This window comes from Podarcis melisellensis, assembly GCF_964234715.1.
Source record: "Podarcis melisellensis genome assembly, chromosome: 10".
Taxonomy (NCBI): Eukaryota; Metazoa; Chordata; class Lepidosauria; order Squamata; family Lacertidae; genus Podarcis; species Podarcis melisellensis.
In genome coordinates, this window is record NC_138542.1 from 48,469,639 (window position 1) to 48,487,812 (window position 18,174).

The 18,174-nt window shown below is 45.6% G+C and overlaps 1 protein-coding gene across 1 annotated transcript in view; it reads left to right on the forward strand.

Annotated features, from left to right (window-relative positions):
• SSTR3 (somatostatin receptor 3) overlaps positions 1–18,174 on the forward strand; it is a gene marked incomplete at its 5' end in the record, with an annotated part of 238,607 nt that overhangs the window by 37,333 nt on the left and 183,100 nt on the right. The window lies entirely within an intron of this gene.

Sequence of the window (18,174 nt, forward strand, 5' to 3'; positions counted from 1 at the left end):
CTCAAATGTTCCTACCGAGAAGTTCTGCGTTTAAAGTCAATAAGGCAAAGTGTGTGGTGTGTCGGTGTTTACTGCTTGCTTTTTGGTGCAAAAAAAGAGGCTTCTGACTTTTAAAGAAGCTCCTTTGGTGCTAAACCAGGATCCTGGAGAATAATTGGTGCTTAATGAGAGATATATTGCAGACATAGTGGACTGTGGAATTTATGGTGCTTTATAGAGAACCCAAATCCCCCAACCAGATTTCTTGTGTGTGTATATATTTTCCTAAATATTAAAACTTCTTTATTGCACTTTGAGATGGTTTTTCTCCTTTCGTTCCCACCCTGTTTCTCTGTGAAGCAGATATGACACTGCGTTGTGCAAGAGCCACGTTATACCCCTTCTACTTCTGCTCTGCAGAATCTGTCAAGATTTTAGCTGCATAAGAATTTTGTTTCTTTGCAAAAGAGAGGTATTTCTAAAAAGAGGGGAGACCCGGAATAGAGGTATGGCTGGAAGACTGGAACTGGGGGAAAGCTGTAGCTCAGAAGTAGAGTATCTGCTTCCTACACAGGATGTCCTGGGTTCAAGCCTCAACATCTCCAGGTGGGGCAGGGAATGGCCCTTACCTGAAACCCTTGTGAGCTGACAGCCCTGAGTACATGGAGCAATGCTCTGACTCTGCTTTCTGTTTTCTTATGGACATGGGAAACCTCAGGCTCTGTTGCTCAACAGGAACATGAGCTCAACAGTTGACTTTGGGCAAGATCCTGCCTTTCAGTCTTACTTGCCTTACAAATGTTGTGCGGCTAGAAAGCTGCTCCTTGGAGGAAGTGCAGGATAACAGTACATAACATGAAAGCTAACTTAGGAGTAGCCCCATTCAGCTCATTGTGATTATCTTCTGGGTAACCATGCAGCGGCAGCTGTATGTTTCAGAATGTCTGGGACTGTTTACTTTGGATAAAGGGCAGATAAGAGGTGACATGATAGAAGTTTTATCAAATTATTTATGGCATGGAGAATGTGGAACAAGACAAGTTTTTCTCCCGCCTAGCCCTAGAACTCTTGAAGAACCAATGAAGCAGAAGGTTGGAAGATTCAGACAGTACTTCTTAATGCAGCACAATCTTAAAATATGGAACTTGCTCCTGCAGTAGACGTGATGGACCACCAACCAAGGTGGCTTTGAAAGACAAATCCATGATGGCTATGCTTTACCTGCATACCTGAAGGCAGCAATGCTTCTGAATGCCATTGCTGGGAATGGCAGGAGGAAAGAGTGGTCTTGTGTTCGAATCCTGCTTGCGAGTTTCCCACAGGCATCTGGTTGGCCATTTTGAGAGCAGGATGCTGGACTTGATGGACCATGGGCCTGATCCATCAGGGCTCTTCTTGAATCCCAGAAACTAATCAGATGTTTGGCATAGCTTCCAACTCCACATGGTCTCGGCTTAGAAAGGATAACATCTCATGTCACACAGCCACAACAAATGTCACACGGCTAAATACTCTATAACTGCCATCTTCACCACAGCACATTTTGATTCTTATCAGTAATAAGGCAGAAGGCAAAACATTTAGCTTCTAAACTTCAGTATCTCTGGTGCTAGTCACCTGATAAATATCTGGTTTTAGTGGTTAACTGCATCCTTCCAGGATCCAGAGCACACCTAACAATCATATCACAACAGCAACAACAACAACAACTGGCTGATAGGTGAGGCCAGGCTGGTTTTCCCCTTGCCTTGATGTTGTGCCTCAGAAGTAGAGGGTGCAGTTTCCCAGTGGCCCTTGCTGCCCTGCCTGGTGGGAGAGGCCAGAGGATGCCTCCCTTTGGTTCTACAGTCCTGGGACAACTGGCTGTTGGACCAGAATGTTCTTCCTTGTTGAATGAGGGGAAGCAAACTCACTTTAGAGAGATATAATGTATGCATGCAGAACTGTGTGCCTTGTGCGGTTAAACTCTAGAATTTGGGTTTCCATAACACAGAATTTGAGTCTTTGTTTTAGTGTGAATAGTTTGCCTCTGACTTCAAGACTATTGTCCTGGTCCCCGCTGTGTGACATCAGGTCAGAAGTCACTAATACTGCTCCATCTCTCACTCTCTTTCTCTGAATGTTAACTTGGAATTAATGACCTTCACAAAACTCAACCTGCAGGGGTCACTAGAGAAGTACTGGAAAAGAGGAGTGCAAAGCCACTTGATTGACACTTTGGCCCTACAACTAGCACTTATGAAGCTGGAAATAAGAGTCTCATGGAAGAACGGGAACCTTTTTCTAATTGGCTAGGAACAGCAGTATTTCCTTCTGGAATTTTTTTGTATGTCCATTTTGTTTTAGGAACTGGAAGTAGAGAAAAAACACACACACAAAATCTCCAAATCGACTTTTACAAGCTTTGAAAATGATTACATGGGAAGAGCTGTGGGGTTTGATTCAAGGGCATGTGGGAAAGGGAAGGTTTGAGGCATCTCGTTCATGGCTGTGGGTGAAGGGCTTGGACAAGCTGCAGAAATAAAACAAGTCAGATTGAATTGGTTTTGCTCAACAGATCAAGGATAACACACAAAGGTCTTTCTGAATTTCTTTTCAGGGATGCTGAGTGTGTTTAAATAATGTGTGTCCAAAATAATGTGACAGAAAGTGGAAGGGCAACTGAAATATCCTATATTCTCTCAGACCCAGCTCATGTAAACAGAGGAGACTGTAAACCTGTTTCTAGACTGTACTACTTTTAGATATAGGGACTCCCTATCAAAAATAATAATAAAATCCCTTCATGTGGAAAACTCTTGTCAGGCTTAAGAGTTTCAGCTTCACTTTCTCTCTGACATGCCATTTTCTCTGTGTATAAATATTTTCCCCTCTCAATACCAGTTTCTGGGGCTACAAGGAAGCAGTGGGCTGCTGCCCTCGGGTCCTGCTTGTGGACTTTCCATGGGCATGTGGCTTGATCACTGCGAGAACAGGATACTGGACTAAATGGGTCTTTGATTTAACTCAGCAGGGCTTTTCTTATATTCTTAAGTAAGCCTCAAGAGGGGGACATGGTAGAGATGTATAAAATTGTACATGAGGAGAAAGTGGGCAGAGATAATTTTTCTCTCCCTCATAACACTGGAGCTCAGGAACATCAACAAAACTGAACGTTGGAATATTCAGGACAGACAAAATAAGGTTCTTCTTCACACTGTGCCTTTTTAAACTATGGGATTCACTTCCATGAGAGATAGTGGTGGCTGCCAACTTGCATTGCTTTAAATTTCATGAAAGTTAAGACTATCAGTGGCTACCAGCCATGGTGGCTAGGTTCTGCTTCTGCTGCTGGCCTCAGATTGCCTCTGAACGCAAGTTGCTGGAAATCACAAGGGCAGAGTGTACTGCTGTTGACCGCATGTCCTGCTTGTTGGTTTCCCAAAGGCAGCTGTTTGGCCTCTGTGAGAACAGGATGCTGGACTAGATGGGCCTTTGGCCTGATCCAACAGGGGCTCTTACATGTTTCTGCTCTGTGTCTACTGCCAGTGTTGAACGAAGTTCTGTCCTACTGCTCGTATTGAAGGAAGCTTCAACAGCCCAGTTTGTTTTCATACATGGAAGGAGAAGAGAGGGCATCATTTTGTCCTTCACCTCAATTAGTGGACCTAACTTGAACTGAGAAGAAACCTCTTTCGCCGGCCCTAATCTCCCTGTGCACTGTCACCTGCATTGCCTTTTCCCCACCTAGCCCAACTCTGCAATTGACTGGGGTAAAGGAGGTTAAAATAGGGGAAAGTTGCACTCCCCTAATTTTTGAGCCCCTTTTTGATGTTGAAAACACACATACACTTTGTTTAACAAAACCTGGCTGATGGTATCGTGTTTCATTTGGCCTTCCGAATACTGACCCCAATGTGTGGTTTCCTCTTTCTTACAAGCCGTAAAACTGATAAAAATCTATACAAACAGAAATAGACTTTCTAGAAGGAAAGTGCTTTCTTCTTGGTACAGAAGTGTTTGGTGCCTTGTATATGTTGGCTAGGTCAGCCAGGGATGGTTCCAGGTTTGAGCAGGTTTTGGGCAAAGTGAATCCTGGGGGTGCTCATCAGGCAACAGTGGCAGCAGTGCTCTGAGCTGCACCAAACAACTGGGTCTAGCCACCACTTACATTAAGGCATCACTCTGGGGCAGAGGTTTTCAACCTCTTTGGGTCCACGGCTCCCTTGACCACATTCTTTCTGTGACACCCCTGTGGGTCTCAGGGACCCAGTTATGTCACCCCTTGCCTGCAGAGCCGGCAGCCCCTCATCCCTTTTCGAACACCCTCCTTTGTGGAGTGTTCCTTCAGCCTCCTCTCTTCTCCCCTCTTCTTGAGAGTCCTCTGGGCAGCTGCAACTTCCACCCCAGTCTCTGAGCTGCCCCCTCCTGCCCCAAAGAGAGGTGCCTCCTCACACTGCCCCACAGGGACCCGGAAAGCACCCCATGGCCAGCCCCAGAGGCACCATTCACCTGGGGAGCTTGTAGCCAGAGCTGCTGCAACAAGCAGCTGTGCAAGCCTTTGGGAGGCAGAGATGCAAGAGGGCATCAGAGGAACAGAGGGTAGAAAGGAGGGACAGAGGTCAGTGTTGCCCACGGCACCCCTGATCATCATTCAAGGCACCCCAGGGTGCCAGGGCACACTGGTTGAAAACCACTGCTCTGGAGAAATTTTAATGACTGCTGGACCCAGCAATCCAGCACTGCTCAAAGAACTAAAGCAGAGCTGATGTTTTCTGACAGGTGAGCCCAAGACAGGTGTTAGCTGGGGCTCTAGGCAGTGTAGGAAAGCAGTGTTTAATGTGGCCAGCAGCATGCTTTTGCAGAGGGCAGTGCTGCTGTGCCTTCCAAAACCTCAAAACCTCTCCCCTTTGCTCTGCCAGCTTTTCATATTCCAACAAGGCCAGACTTACACTGAAGCACTACCTGGTCACCATAAGTGACAAGGAATTGCATGTTGATGAACGAGTGGCCTGGCAGAGGAGGTTCACAGCACTCTCACTAGGCTAGCATTTATTCATTCATTTATTTGCTTACTGCAGACTAGCAATTTTTGTAGACAGTTCTATGCAAGTCTGGGCAAGACTTCTGGACCTTTTAACAGTTACAAAACCAAACAATTTAAGCGGTGAAGCTTTCTCCATCACTTCATGGCAAGGAAAGCCCTGCATTTACCTTGCCAGGCAGCTGCTAAAGTCACAGGAACTCTGTTGTCAGCCTTTCTATCATCAGTGCACACAGAACCAAATGGCAGAAGGCATGTCCTGGGCATGGAGCAAGAGGAGATTGCCAGGACATCTTGAAATGCACTATAGGAGTTAGAAAGCACCCCCATTAGAACTCATATCCTTTTCTTCCTCCCACCCCACATTTGCCTATAGGCTGTCATAACAGAAACTTACTTTATTCTATACCCCACCTTTATCTTCCAAAGGATCTCAAGGTGTCCATGATTCTCCTCCTTCCCATTTCATCATCACAACAACTCTGTGAGGGATATTAGGCTTTGAGAGGCAATGGCTTTGAGAGCCATGAAGGTCACCTACTGAGCTTCATGGCTGAGTGGGGATTCAAATCTCCCAGGTCCTAGTCCGACACTCTAACCATTTCACAACAATGGCTTTCACGTACAAAATCATGCCATTCAAATTACAGAAAAACCACAAGGGAATACAAAGAAAGTATGCTAATTTAAACATGCCTAGCCTGTGCATTCCTGGTTTGCATATATTTTGTGGGCCCCATATTTCTTGCGCTGAGATTTCCCTCTGTTTCCAATATTGCTTTCTAGCAGGGCTTTCTGGTAGTGCTCCTGGAGAATGGAATCCCTTCTTCTGGCTTCAGCAAATCACACGTAAATCACTTCCTTATTAATTCTAAGGCTGGGACTTGCTCCGCACCAAAGTAATCCACATTCTGTGCTAAGAATAAATTGCACAGATTAAGGACATTTGCATCTATTTGCTTTGCATAATTTGTTCTGCTTCCATGGGTTGGTTCTTAAAAGAGGTCGACATTGTTTGACCGTGAAAAGAGTGGCAGAGGTCGAAAGTTGTGGGGAGGGAGGGAAGGCCACAGAGACAAGAGTGAGGGACCGGAATAGATAGCAGGCAATGCCCACCTGGCTGCAGGAATGCCAGTTCACAAGCTGGACACCAAGACACATTCTCTTAAAGTCCCCCCCCCCATTCCCCAGGAGGCAGTCCTACCATTAGACAGAATGAAGCAGCCCAACAGAGGGGAGAGATGAGGGTAGGATCTGCAACCCGAAGCAAATAGCTTCACCTGACCTAATGCAGAAGGTCTCTTACTGGACCTCCTGGAGTGGCTGAGGGGGTCACTGCAGGTGAAGCCAACTTGTTTTGGTTCCTCCTCCTTTGTTGACATGTCAAATCAATGCTGTAGTACACTTACTGTATTTTTCTGTTTATAAGAAGCCCCCATGTGTAAGACACCCCCTATTTTTTGGGACTCAGATTTAAGAAAATGGGGGAGATGTATCTGTGTATAAGACACCCCCTAATTTTGGCATTATTTTTTAGGGGAAAACCTAGTCTTATACATGGAAAAATACAGTACAGTACTTGGCATCTAACCAACTGGAATAGTGTCTGTCAGGCTCCAGTGACTTGGCTTCCTCCCCACCCCCCTTTGGCCACAGATAAGCAGGACAAAGCAAAACGAGTCCCTTACCATTTAAAGAGTCTTTAATAATCAAAGATCCATTCTCGGAATAAAGGTGTTCCCAATTAAGAATTCTACCCACTTGCCTCCTAGTCACTTCTGTCTTGCAACCTGATCTCGCAACTATCCCTCTTTTTGTGTAGCCACCTTATCTGCTCTATGTGACCTCAGACTGATAGGCTGGACACTCTCCAGCGAGAACGAGTCTGTTAGCTCTCTCTCTTCCAGCTCTTCTTCACTTTGCTGCTCACCCCTCAGTTCTTCCCAGCTTTTGTCTTCAGAACTATGCCCCTCTGCAAACCACTATTCCGAATCTCCACTGCTCCTGGGCAGCTTCAGGATCCTGGTCAGGAGTGGGGGGGGGGGAGGCTCCCACCATTCCTAATCAGAGCAGTACTCCTCAGCCTGGTCTCTGACAGTGTTCCTCCTTTTTCAGTCTGTAGCAGATGTATAAAAGAGGGAACTTAAGCAGCTACAGCTGCCCTTGAGTTACCCTAGTTGCAGAATAGGGAGAAATTCAGCAGGTGAATATTTTTCATGCATGAGGGTGATAGGGAAGCTGGGCTTGAAAGATTTAATAATAATAATAATAAATTTATATCCCGCCCTCCCCAGCCGAAGCCAGGCTCAGGGCGGCTAACAACGATAAACAGTACAAAAGTACAACACAACACAACACTCTAAAATCATTCATTATAAAATTAATTCAAATCAAGCCACTGGCAACCATTGGGCCAGAGCTCCGCGAAGATTGCCGAGGGAGGGGGTCAGGCTGTGCCCTGGCCAAAGGCCTGGTGGAACAGCTCTGTCTTGCAGGCCCTGCGGAAAGATGTCAAGTCCCGCAGGGCCCTAGTCTCTTGTGACAGAGTGTTCCACCAGATCGGAGCCACAGCCGAAAAAGCCCTGGCTCTAGTTGAGGCCAGCCTAACCTCTCTGTGGCCTGGGACCTTCAAGATGTTTTTATTTAAAGACCGTAAGTTTCTCTGTGGGACATACCAGGAGAGGCGGTCCCGTAGGTACGAGGGTCCTAGGCCGTATAGGGCTTTAAAGGTTAAAACCAGCACCTTAAACCCGATCCTGTACTCCACCGGTCAGTCTCAAGGGCAGCCCCACGTAGAGCGAGTTACAATAATGCAGTCTGGAGGTGACCGTCGCGTGGATCACAGTGGCTAGGTCAGGGCGAGAGAGGTAAGGAGCCAACTGCTTAGCTTGGCGGAGATGGAAACATGCAGCTGTTTCCATTTATTTGCTGCATTTTATCCCATCCTTCCTCGATGGAGCTCATTGACTATAGCATTTAGAAGTGGGTCAATCTTCACAACTCTATGAATTCTCCCTTCCGCATCTACCAGGAGGCGCCCTTGGGAAACTGTCTTGCCACTGCAGGGATGGCAGCAGATGAGTGACAAGTGCAGGTAGGAGACATCAGGGCTACCTTCCCTCCCAGTGAATCAGGGGTTTCTACTGTCTGGGTGCAAGATGGCAGCTCTATCCCACTCTCAGTTCCAGTCAAACAGGGTTTTGTTGCTTTCGTTGAACTCTGCAAAATGTATCTAGCTAGAGAGGATGCGGGGCAAAACACACACACACACACAAAAAAAGACTATGTACATCAACCTTCCCAAACTTGATACTCTCAGGAGTTGTGATCCAAAACATCTTATCATCCCTGATCAGACATTATCAGATGAGAAGATTATTAGGGGAGTGAATCTAAGATGTTGCATCACCACATTTTGAGAACTATGCTGTCACTCCAGGAATTTTGACAGCTATGTTTCGTTTCTCATGCCCTTTTATGGTGTATCGTTCTGCATTCCACTTGTAGAAACCTTTCCTTGTTTGAAACCTTTGAGAAACACTTGATCACACCTTATTTGCATAAAGATATAACTGTGGTCTCTTGACCATTTGGATCTTATCATCGTGTGCAGCCTATTGAGGCTTCACCAGCACTTCCTCACCACATTTCCATCTGCACATCTCATGCAAATATTCCTTGGTCTTTTTACCCACATTTTACTTTTTTACCTGCTGTTTCCCCCATAGTTGGCAATTGTGGCAAGTAGGATCCTAGTCCTGCCTACTTTTGAAGTGATCAGTGCTATTTTTCTAGAAAAAGAGCAGCTGGTAAAGGTAAAGGACCCCTGGATGGTTAAGTCCAGTCAAAGGCGACTATGGGGTTGTGGTGCTCATCTCACCTTGAGGCCGAGGGAGCTGGCGTTTGTCCGCAGACAGCTTTCCAGGTCATGTGGCCAGTGTGACTAAACTGTGACAGAAACCAGAGTACACGGAAATGCCATTTCCCTTCCCACTGTAGCGGTACCTATTTATCTACTTGAACTGGCATGCTTTCAAACTGCTAGGTTGGCGAGAGCTGGGACAAAGAAATGGGAGCTCACTTTATCATGGGTATTTGAACTGCCAACCTTCCAACCTGCAAGCCCAAGAGGCTTGGTGGTTTAGAGGAGCTGGAACTCACCATTGACACCTCCCTTGTTTAATAATAATAATAATAATAATAATAATAATAATAATAATAATAATGTATACCCCACCCATCTGGCTGCATTTCCCCAGTCACTCTGGGCGGCTTGCAGAATATATAAAACATAATAAAACATCAAACATTAAAACAATGGCACCCACCTTCCCACTGGAAAAAAGCCCTGGAAGTGATAGTATATATTTTTAAATTGTATCCTCCATTCTTTGTTATCTGTTCCCAGCTTGTGAAACTTGTGTAAACAGAGGATACACCTCAGGAGGGACTGCCTGGCCCAGCCTAACCTTTTTAGAGCAACTCTGGCGCCGTTTAAAACTTGAAAGGGTTCTGTTCCAGGAGCTGCCCTTTCAACTGGATTCCTGTTGTCGCTTTTATGGTTATTTGCGGTTTGCACACAGGTTTAAAGTGGCAAATGGGGAAAACACCAAGCAAGCCAGTTGTCTTTGCAGCTGGAAGAATGGTTACAGGATGCCACACTCAGCCCCAAAGCAGAACAGCTGGAGAGAAACTATGGATGTCTCTTTCTCTCCACTGCCACGTGTTAAAAGGAAAGGAAGAAAGAGAAGTGGAGATGTAAAGAAAACCCTGAGAGGAACTCGGAAGGGAGGGGCAGGAACTCCAAAGCCAAAAAACCAAAACAAAACAAAGAGTCACTGAAAACAGAACTTCAAAATCCCAGCTGCAAGGGGGTGGGTTCAAAGGCAGTGACTGAGGCCAGGGGAGAAGGCGACTCAGGTCTGTATCTTGAAAGGAGAGCAGGCACAGCACAATGAGAACTGGAGGATCAGAACTGGAAGGCAAAAGAAAATCGCCTTGTCTGTTCAGCAACTTCTTAACAGGCACAGCTAGGAATTCCTTCCTCCTCTGTTCTCCTGATTCTCAAAGACACACACACACTTTACATGTGGTGTTATGTTTCCAGGCCAGCTGTGTGATGTGGCTGATTTAGGATTGCCAGCTGGCTGCTATTCCATTTGTTCGTTTGTTTTGCCTTCTGGGTACTGCCCTCCCCCCTCCCTGCTTCCAAACCTTAGTGCTAGTTAGGGGAAACTTTGCAAACTCTTTAATGAATTATCAATCGTATGGAAAAGAGCGATGGGAGGCCTGTCTCACCCCCTCCCCCACCCATTCTGGAATGGCTAGCAACCCCGGGCTCAGCTAACATAATTCAATAGTACATCTGTGAGCCGGGAGGAAAAAAAATAGCCTAGCAGAATGGAAAGAGGATATGAAATCTTTGCAGTCCAGACCAACTTATTTCTTGTTGGATCTTTGCAGTCCAGACCAACTCTTTGCAGTCCAAATCTTTGCAGTCCAGACCAACTTATTTCTTGAAGCATGTGAGAAAAGCTCATGTGTGTGAAAATGACAGAAAACCCCAGAACCTTTCAGAAATGTCACACATCTTAGTGAAACCTCTAGCATCCCTCAAAATTTCTCAGATATTCTGCTCAAGCAACTTGTTGCCTGCATTTTGCCTTGAAAATCTCTCAAGGGAATGGAGGCGTATGACATTTCTTGGACATTTTGCTCAAGCGGGAACCTCTTGACTTGCCTCGATTTTCACTTTAGGTGAAATCTGGTAGCAGCTCTAAGCTCCAGAGCAGCCACGCCTACCCCTTATATAGGCATACAGTGGTACCTTGGGTTAAGAACTTAATTCGTTCTGGAGGTCCGTTCTTAACCTGAAACTGTTCTTAACCTGAAGCACCACTTTAGCTAATGGGGCCTACCACTGCGTGATTTCTGTTCTCATCCTGAAGCAAAGTTCTTAATCCGAGGTACTATTTCTGGGTTAGCGGAGTCTGTAACCTGAAGTGTCTGTAACCTGAAGCATCTGTAACCCGAGGTACCACTGTAATGTGTTCTCCTGCCTGGGGAGGCTCAGTGCCTGCAACTCTTTTCCGCCAACGCTGTCTGCTTGTTAGGGTGGTCCGTGCCCACTTCCTGTTTCCCTTTCTGCCTGAGGTTACTACTATTATTTATCACCATAACAAGACCAATGAGACATGTAAAAGATACATCAGACACTATAAGTGATTGTTCCAGAAGATTAGCAGGCATCATCAATTTAGGCTGCATACACACCGTACCTCACCCACCCGTAAAGGTTTTGTAGCAGGTAAGGCTATTCGTTGCATGTTAGCTACAGTATGAGAGGCAGTACTGCACTTTCCACTCAAGTTCTCATAGAAATCTTGTTGGCCATTGTGGGAACAAAGTGCCTTTCTAAATGGCGTCTTAAGGTGTTATGCAGTTGTGTTGCAAATCCACTATCTTCTTTAGCATGGGTCCCCATTTTCCAGATCTGGATCATTATTTATTTAGGTTTTCAGTTTTACAGTAGTGTGTCTATATATAAAGGTTTCTGGTGCTGGCATGATCACATCACACAACTTGACTCTTCTCTTTCTATCTCTGTCTCTGTCTCTGTCTCTCTCTCTTACCTAACCAGACTCAAACTCTGGCTGCAATGGATAAACAAACATAGAGATTCCAGGGCTTTGCTTCTGCTCAGTTTAGATAGCACATTGTCCAACTCTATTAAGACCTCAAGTATGGGTATCAATGGGAGAGGGGGCAGGCAAGAGTGGCTGGCAGGTGAAGTGGCAGTTATTGACTTCAAAAGCCAGTGAAACCTCGGTCTTTATTGCAAAATCATAACAGGAAAAGATGGCTCAGTACAGCAGGTATTCAACCATTCAGAAATGTGAAATCGTAACAGTTTCTTACTCTTGAAAAAGCTTTCTCCCCACTCATCTAGAGAGACATTTCACATGAACAGTTGCCAGTAAGTCAAAGGGTTAAGCATTACATTCGCAAGACTTGCAAGCCTCAGCCACCCTTCCCTCCTGGGTAGCTGCGAGGAGGTTGCCATGGCCCCAGCCTCAGACTCTGAGGCAGAGGTGGATGAGCTGAGCGAGTCCAAGAGTTCCCAACACGGAGTCTGAGGGCAGCCTCCAGGACACCTTTTCCCTGAGCCTGATTTACCGGAGGAGTCAAGTACCTCGTGCTCCACTTTACCCACCCACCAGGGCAGGAAATACGCAAGGCAGGAAGACATAGAAAGGAGAAGTACTTGGCTTCAAAGTACTTGGATAGGGGGACTCATAAAGTAGGAGTGGGAGATCTTTCTCAGACCACTTTGGCTCCTGGACAACCTCCCAAGGACCACGTGCTGGAGGTGGGTAGGGACACAACAGGGCCAGCCCTCCCATTAGGCAAGCTGAAGCAGCCACCATGGGCGGTAGAATCCCGCATGGGTGCCACACACACACTGGTGTCACATGGCTGCAATCTCTTCCAGTGAGATCTTGCAGTGGTGAATCTTCATGAGGCCTTAAAAACAAGAACCACAGGCTGATGTGTAAATGTGGAGAGCTGGACTTACGATTGGGAAAACAAGATATGGAGAGAAACTGAAATTGACAGATTCGCCCATCCTACTCGCACCAAAGCAATAATGCTACAGAAGCTGCTTGAGATAATTATGGCTTGAGATTCTGAGGCAGAAAAGCAAGAATATGTCAGGTGTAGACAGGGAGAAGTAGTGTAAGAGATGTAAGCATGTACATAAGGGGCAATGCTCCCCCCACTCATCACCGCATAAGCATATTTATTTATGTACCTGGGGAGGAAACTGAGCTGGCCAGATGAGAAGGTAAAAGGGAAAGCGGAAACGGTCATTGACGCAAACACCAAGCCAGTGGCCCCATGTGCACACCACACTGCTGTTACTTTCCACTTTATCTGTTCTAGCTACAATGCCTTGGCCGTCTTTACTTCAAACACATGGGGACCACAGCCCCCTCCACCACCCACGCTCTTCCTCCCAGGGTCTGCAGCAAAGAGAGGGGTGTGTGTGTGTGTGTGTGTGTGTGTGTGAGAGAGAGAGAGAGAGAGAGAGAGAGAGAGAGAGAGAGAGAGAGAGAGGAATTCAACAAATTCAAAAGGTCACTATTAAGAGGCCAGTGACCTCCTTAATGATGTTACACACTGGTGTTCTGTTTGGCTGCTTTTCTGATGGGCAACTGTGAAGAGAAAAAGTCTCCCTAAAATAGCAGCTCATAAAACCTTTGGTCTTGGGCTGTCAAATTGCAGCATGAGCTTCAGAAAAAGCAAATTTCTAGCCAGTTACCTGCACATAACAAACAACCCAGTCGTTGTTCTAAATCCAGAGAAGTTAACATCCTGTTTATGTATTTGGAACAACAAACCACAAGGTGTTGAAACCTCAAATTAAAAAGATTTGGACTCCATTAACACAGCAGCCCTGTGATGGAGTATTCCTGTGTACTGGGAACTTTCATCAGAGGTCAGATGTCATTGCTTTGTGTAGCAGGAGGCATGCAGAGGTGTTGTCACTCCTTTCCCCAAAAGAGCTGTTCACCCCATATAGCATTGGATTCACTTATTATATTGGTTGAGTGGAAATTTTGTCATGAAAAGAACTGGGAAGAGTATGTACATCTCATGGTTTGATTATTTATGTGCGTTTTAAAGTATTTTCATAAGATTTATATCCCAGCCTCTAAAAATACTTTCCAAAGCATCAAAAGAATATAAGAAGAGCCCTTTTGAATGAGGCCTAAGGCCCATCGAGTCCAACATCCTGCTCACACAGTGGCCATCCCAATGCCCATGGGAGACCTGCAAGCAGGAATTGAGCAAAAAAGCACTCTTCCTACTTGTGGTTCCCCACATCTGGTATACAGAGGCACACTGCCTCTGACAGATAGCTCTGTCCTCCTTGAATTTCTCTAATCCTCTTCAAAGTGTTGGTGCTGACCTTTAAAGCCCTAAACGGCCTCAGTCTAGTATACCTGAAGGAGCATCTCTACCCCCATCGTTCTGCCCAGACACTGAGGTTCAGCACCGAGGGCCTTCTGGTGGTTCCCTCACTGCGAGAAGCCAAGTTACAGGGAACCAGGCAGAGGGCCTTCTCAGTAGTGGCACCCGCACTGTGGAACGCCTCCCACCAGATGTCAAAGAGATGTCAAACAACTACCAGACTTTTAGAAGACATCTGAAGGCAGCCCTGTTTAAGGAAGATTTTAATGTTTAACAGACCACTGTATTTTAATATTTTGTTGGAAGCCGCCCAGAGTGGCTGGGGAAACCCAGCCAGATGGGTAGGGTATAAATAATATATTATTATTATTATTAAAGCCATCCAATATGGTGGCCATAACTATGGAGCAGACAATCTCACACAAACTGAGCACTTATTGTGCTCATCCAGCTTTGCCAGGCTGTGAAGTTGATCTTTAGGTTTCTAGCATATGTTTTATCAAATAATGTTCAGCTCTTTGATATACTGATTGCTGGTAATTAAAGGCCAATGATAGGGGGGGGGAGCTCCAGGGTTTCTGTTCCTTGATATGGTGCATTCAGAATCTGAGTCACATCACTTCTGAAAGGAGTTTCATGCAGCACAGGTCTGGGAGGATTCTAAGACTGTGAACAACTGCAAGGTCCAAAGAGCCTAAGGAGGCTGTCCAGCGAGGTGGTTATGAATAGATGCCACCATCAGAGTCTAAACAGGTCCTTATTTGAGGGTTTTCACTGCAACTGCAGTGGTGCGTATTGTTGCTGAGTTGCGCTCAATTTGAAACAATTGTTCTATGGAAAAGAGCTTCCTGGAAATGCTAAGAAACAATGCATAAACATACCCACAGAGTTGCAAGGGTTGCTTTTAACCCAAGTTCACTCCTGTGCCTTCCACAGCTTGCAGAGCTTTGCCTGCTAGGTCCTGCACATCAAGCTGGTGTTAAAGGCACAAGAGCAGGTGTGTTTCCAGGTCAGTTGGCTACTCTGCATAGCAATCCAAAATACTGAAGGAGAGCAGCACAATTATTACCTGCTCCAAGAAGCCCTTTCAGTGCTTGGGATAGTCTCCTCTGAAACACATATGGAGCTCTCCTAATCCCCACTGGTATACAAAGCCATCCAAAAGATGCTATAAAGGTAATAAGCAGCCGGAAGTCTTCGTCTAGTCTTGCATGCCAAAATCCTTTCTGTGTCTCAGACTGTAAAGATTCTAGCTTTTGAAAGTTATGGCAACATGCCATCTATTGTGAGTAGAGGGTAGTAGCATCTCTTCAGTGTTTGGTTCAATGGCTTTGGGTCAATGCAAATACAACATTTGCCTGATGCCGTGCCCATCCAAGAAGTACCGTTTTTTACTGATGCTAAAAAGCCTTCACTTTGTAGTTTTTTCAGTTTCTCTTGCACTGGGTGGCTGAGGGCAGCAAGACAGTTTTCTTCATAGAAAAGGGGTTGATTATAAACCACTTGGGAATTGTAGCTGTGTGCAAGGAATGGGGTCTTCTAACACTTCTTGGCACCCTTAATAAACTACAGGATTATTTGGAGGAAGCCATGACAGTAATCTGTCACCGAGCATGCTCAGTACTCTTTGGGCAGTTGTGGGGGGGGATTTGCCACTTAACCCCCTCCCCAAACCTTTCCTACTTCTGCAAAGCTTAGGGTTCCTATCTGCATGCAAATACCTCTCTCGCATTTCACAGTGGCTCTGTTTTGACTGCAGTCCTACTGGCACTCACCAACCGAGATCGCTGTTGGAGGGAGTGGTACCGAAAAATAAATGTACAAGCACTGCTATGCGTGAACTTACCTCTGTGAGGACCATTCTGTCTCACGTTTGGAAGGTGAAGGGGAAAACATTTTCTGTATCTCAGAGTCCTTATGGTATTGGCTCTTCCAAAATCCTTGCAAAAGTGGGATGAGCCAGTACAAACAGAACTGCAGAGAAATTAGAGGTTTCTTTTTTTCAGAGAAGGGGTAAGAAGCAGATTTAGGGATGGGCATGTATTGTTTGCAATATAAGTCTAATACATGTCTATATAACGGGTTACCAATGTGGTGCTTTTGTGTACACATGTGTCCCCAAAGGTCCACCATGGTGTTCCCAGGGATCCTCTCCCCTCAGTGGAATTAACTTTGAAAGAAGCATTCTGTTACAGCCTATATAATAAGTTGCAGCATGTTTGTAATGCCTGCAACAATTTATCCGGTTTGCAGTGTGCAGAGGGGCAACTTCTGGTCTCTATCTTTATGGGCATGTTTGTGCAATAAATTTAAAGCTCTACTGAGAATACATCTCTTCAGTCTGGTTTTTCCTGAATAAGCATGCAGGGAATACATGCTTGGTTAGAAGTAAGTCCCACCAATTTCAGTGGGACTGACTCTGAGCGTAGAATTGCAGCCTGACTCTCCTTTCACTTTTATTTCCCCAATTATGAGCCTATAGTCAGTGCTTTTTTTTCTTACCTTTTAAAAATCATTGTATAGCACAGTCTGATAGAAGCTGCTGTCCAAAATATCTGACCTTGTAATTTGAAATCATCTTCATTATAGTGCTACAGGTTTGCAGGTTGCTTTCAATGTTCTCATTGGGTCTGCTCCATCTTATCTGTAAGATGGGAGTCTGTAGTAGAAGGAACAGCTGCAGTAGTCAAACCAGTCTCTTTGTTCATTTAATGACCCCAACTGAGCCTGCTAAGCACCTTTTTCACATGTCTAAAGAGTTGGCCAAGTACAGATGTGTTGCCATAAAGAACGATAAGCCAAGGGCTAGTCTGGGCTAGTCTCATCTGGAGCTGGTGGCTGAGAAGACACAGAAGTTTGACTTGCACCCTGTACTGAATTCAAAGCTATGGCTTTGGGGGCCTCGCTGGAAACCTAATGGGGGAGCAAGAGCTGCTGGAACATTAATGCCACAAGTCAGCTTATATATATGCATAAATAAAACTACATATCTAAAAGTCACCACCAACTCCAGTGACCTTAATTTCAAGGAAACTGAAACTGAGGTAAGCGCTACCACCCATGATGTCTTTCACCACTCAGAAACTAGGGCACACATAGCACTGACCTTAGAAGTGGAATATTGTTTCCTGGGAGAAGACCTGTGAACTAAGTGTTAAAATAGAAGAAGGAACAGCAGTGCTCTTGGAGCAGATTAAGTTGATGCTTCAGTAGCAAGTAGAGCAGCAAACCCAGTCTTAAAGGAGCAATGGAGACTTTTCACATACAGCTGAAGGGGAATTCCCACTTGAGGTGGTGAGGGTCTGTCTGATCAGCTGCTCTGAGGCACTGTGAAGACCCAGAAGCCCAGTGCTTTAGATGTGTGGTGCAGATGTGGCCTGAGTTGGAGATGATATGGATATTCTGGCTACAAGTGATGTGTTTTTATTCTCTTTTTGCCTTGCCTCTTGGCTGATAGCCCCTGTGGCCATTTGAACTGTGATGGTTCTTTCACACATGCAAAACCCCTCAGTTGACAATGCACTTCTCAAGCAATGAACAATGTGCATGCATAAACTCCTGGGATCTTCTGGTCCTAGTACTGCAGCTGACTGGCTAAGTGGTAAACAGAACCAGTCATTGCAAAACCTCTTTGTGCAGATCTTTTAAATGGGGATAGCCCCGGCTTCAGAACTGACTCAGTCAATCGCACCTGCATATGTGTCTTTCGAAGTGCTGACACTTCTTGATGTATGTCCTTGAATCACACAAAAACAAGAGCCCCACACCCTTTAAAACCTTATGTAACAAACATTAGCCTCTTCTTGGAAACGTTCAACCTCAACCTTCCCAGGCAGCTTAGTCAAGAGCTCAACTGCTCAGATGGTTAGGAAGATTGTCTGATTATTAGATCCTAGGACAAACAGAAAGGAATGGCCAGGAGCACCGTGCTTTACTGGCATGCTTCCCAGAGGCATGTAGTTGGCCACAACCACTAGATGGACATTTGACCTGATCAAGGGTGGACAAAGGCTTGAGGCAGAAGACCTCCAGAGCCCCCGGACAGTATTGTCTTGGCAGTGAGCCCAGCTAAAGGCTCCCAGGCCTTTGACTCATGTTTAGGGTATGACTAAGGCTCCTTCTCCCTTGCCAGGGCCATGCAAGGTTGACAGGGGGCTATGGGAGAGGCCTGTCTCTTATCTATCAATCGTTTCAGT